We start from the raw sequence: 3,928 nt of genomic DNA, 5'->3' as shown, positions 1-3,928 counted from the left end.
CAATTATTCTGATTACACGCTTTTGTGCAATGAACACTCTTTTACTTAATGATGAGTTACCCCAGAATATGACGCCATACAAAATCAGAGAATGAAAATAGGCGTGGTAAGCTAATTTACTCAGATGTAAATCGCCAAAATTTGCAGTGACCCTAATAGCATAAGTAGCTGAACTCAAATGTTTCAGCAGATCCTCAGTGTGTTTTTTCCAGTTCAACCCCTCATCAATGCATACACCTAGAAATTTCGAATATTCTACCTTAGCTACCGATTTCTGATCGAAGTCTATATTGATTAATGGTGTCATTCCATTTACTGTGTGGAACTGTATATACTGTGTTTTGTCAAAGTTTAATGAGAGCCCATTTGCAGAGAACCACTTAATGATTTTCTGAAAAACATCGTTCACAATTTCACCAGTTAATTCTTGTCTGTTGGATGTGATAGCTATACTTGTATCATCGGCAAAAAGTACCAGATTTGCATCTTCGTGAATATACACTCCTGGAAATTGAAATAAGAACACCGTGAATTCATTGTCCCAGGAAGGGGAAACTTTATTGACACATTCCTGGGGTCAGATTCATCACATGATCACACTGACAGAACCACAGGCACATAGACACAGGCAACAGAGCATGCACAATGTCGGCACTAGTACAGTGTATATCCACCTTTCGCAGCAATGCAGGCTGCTATTCTCCCATGGAGACGATCGTAGAGATGCTGGATGTAGTCCTGTGGAACGGCTTGCCATGCCATTTCCACCTGGCGCCTCAGTTGGACCAGCGTTCGTGCTGGACGTGCAGACCGCGTGAGACGACGCTTCATCCAGTCCCAAACATGCTCAATGGGGGACAGATCCGGAGATCTTGCTGGCCAGGGTAGTTGACTTACACCTTCTAGAGCACGTTGGGTGGCACGGGGTACATGCGGACGTACATTGTCCTGTTGGAACAGCAAGTTCCCTTGCCGGTCTAGGAATGGTAGAACGATGGGTTCGATGACGGTTTGGATGTACCGTGCACTATTCAGTGTCCCCTCGACGATCACCAGTGGTGTACGGCCAGTGTAGGAGATCGCTCCCCACAGCTCCCCACACCATGATGCCGGGTGATGGCCCTGTGTGCCTCGGTCGTATGCAGCCCTGATTGTGGCGCTCACCTGCACGGCGCCAAACACGCATACGACCATCATTGGCACCAAGGCAGAAGCGACTCTCATCGCTGAAGACGACAAGTCTCCATTCGTCCCTCCATTCACGCCTGTCGCGACACCACTGGAGGCGGGCTGCACGATGTTGGGGCGTAAGCGGAAGATGGCCTAACGGTGTGCGGGACCGTAGCCCAGCTTCATGGAGACGGTTGCGAATGGTCCTCGCCGATACCCCAGGAGCAACAGTGTCCCTAATTTGCTGCGAAGTGGCGGTGCGGTCCCCTACGGCACTGCGTAGGATCCTACGGTCTTGGCGTGCATCCGTGCGTCGCTGCGGTCCGGTCCCAGGTCGACGGGCACGTGCACCTTCTGCCGACCACTGGCGACAACATCGATGTACTGTGGAGACCTCACTCCCCACGTGTTGAGCAATTCGGCGGTACGTCCACCCGGCCTCCCGCATGCCCACTATACGCCCTCGCTCAAAGTCCGTCAACTGCACATACGGTTCACGTCCACGCTGTCGCGGCATGCTACCAGTGTTAAAGACTGCGATGGAGCTCCGTATGCCACGGCAAACTGGCTGACACTGACGGCGGCGGTGCACAAATGCTGCGCAGCTAGCGCCATTCGACGGCCAACACCGCGGTTCCTGGTGTGTCCGCTGTGCCGTGCGTGTGATCATTGCTTGTACAGCCCTCTCGCAGTGTCCGGAGCAAGTATGGTGGGTCTGACACACCGGTGTCAATGTGTTCTTTTTTCCATTTCCAGGAGTGTATAATGGCAAGTCATTGATATATATTAAGAACAGCAGAGGACCCAAGACCAAACCTTGCGGTACCCCATTCTTGATTGTTCCCCAGGTTGAGAAATCACCAGTTTTTTGTATATTATGTGAATTGCTTACTTCAACTTTCTGCACTCTTCCAGTTAGGTATGATTTAAACCATTTGAGCACTGTCCCATTCATACCACAGTACTTGAGCTTATCTAGAAGTATTCCATGATTTACACAATCAAAAGTCTTTGATAGATCACAAAATATCCCAACAGGTGACTTCCGGGTACTCAGAGCATTTAATATTTCATTAGTGAAAGAATATATAGCATTTTCCGTTGAAAACCCCATCTGGAAACCAAACTGAAATTTGGTAAAAACTTCATATTTACAAAGGTGTGAAGCTACTCTAAAATACATTACTTTTTCAAGAATTTTGGATAAGGCAGTCTGAGATTGGGCGGTAGTTGTTTTATGCAGTGGTTTAACAATGGCATACAGACATGCAAACTACTCGTAAATCACCGAAATAATGCAGTACTCTGATGTACAGGCATGAAAACAACTCTTAAATTGCCGAAATGATGCTGTACACAGCATATAGACCTGCAAATTACTAGTAAATAATGCAGTACACTGATATGCAGACACGAAAACAACTCTTAAACTGTCAAAATAATGCATGTATAATACTCTGCAAACACTCTTGCTAATTGTAAACTGTCAAATAATGCACTGAACAGCCTACAGAACCGCAAATTAAAAACAACTCATAAATTGTCAAAAGATAATGCATATGTAACGCTATGCAAACACACTCACAGCACTTAAACAGCCAAAAATAATGCAGTCCACAAACACTCACTGCACATAAAAAACGCTTTCGAACCATCGTCAACTGCGACGTATCAGCGAACTGCCTGTCTACAAAATTCCAAGGCGCGCACACATGGTGGCGTGCTCATGTCGGTCCCATATGCAAGACACCTCTGGGCTGCATGCGTGTATTTACCATTGCTGGCATCATGCCTCTCTATCTGTGGATGCTGACGCCACAGGTCGCACTGTAGAAATCTGTTCCAATGCTTCCCAGAATAGCACAGGGTACATTATTCCTAGCGATCCTAACAGGACATATGAGCTATGTCTAGCCATGTACGCATTTACCTCCCCAGCAAGGCTGATGCATCACTGCAAAATGTTCATGTGATGACTTACCATCTAAAAGGTTCTCAATATTATACCGATGTCACATTGCTATGTAAATAAGAGCCAAGTCGACCTCTCGTAAATTGGTAAAGTGCTGCAGAAATAGTTAACGGTCGCTTTTGTACGAGCTTTCGTGATGTCTCAGCTTCTCCACATGGAAAATTCTTGTTCTAACAGAACCTGTTTCCAAAAATTGTCCAGAATAACACCGAATGCATTCCTCCTGATGGTCCTAACATGGCACCCCGTCCATCGCGCGTTACCCTTCCTGGAAATCGCGGTATCCTGCTTTCAACATATATATCAGAAATGCAAACGCTCTCACCACTATGTAGAGTTCCTACATCCCAGCACAAAGGACGTCTTGTGAATGAATGGAGCATTCTGATCAGCTCTTATTGAATTTACCCACCAAATTACTGACGCTGCCAGTGTGGAAGCACTGTCCACCTCTCTCTTTCTTCCTTTCTGCAGGCGAGACTTTCAGCGCCAAAACTATTTTGTACAGATCGCCATATTGCACTGATAGTTAAACCTTGCAAAAGTGACCTACACATCCATATTGAATCTTCTCAAATTTCCACGCAATCATGAAAGATGTCCAACACATACCAAGTATTAGTTCGCTATTCGGCCGTCTGGAGGGCGACACGGTTAAGTTAGCTACATTCCTGCACCCCAACTGGCCTCTCCATTTGGACAGCTCCTGCCATTAGCCAGAAACTTGAATCATTCCTGCCACAAGTCACCAGCGCTGCATGCCAAGCACACATAAGCAGACTCATC

This window comes from Schistocerca serialis, chromosome 6 (genome assembly GCF_023864345.2).
Source record: "Schistocerca serialis cubense isolate TAMUIC-IGC-003099 chromosome 6, iqSchSeri2.2, whole genome shotgun sequence".
Classification (NCBI taxonomy): domain Eukaryota; kingdom Metazoa; phylum Arthropoda; class Insecta; order Orthoptera; family Acrididae; genus Schistocerca; species Schistocerca serialis.
The sequence above is the reverse complement of the archived record's forward strand: the minus strand, read 5'-3'. Positions refer to the sequence as shown.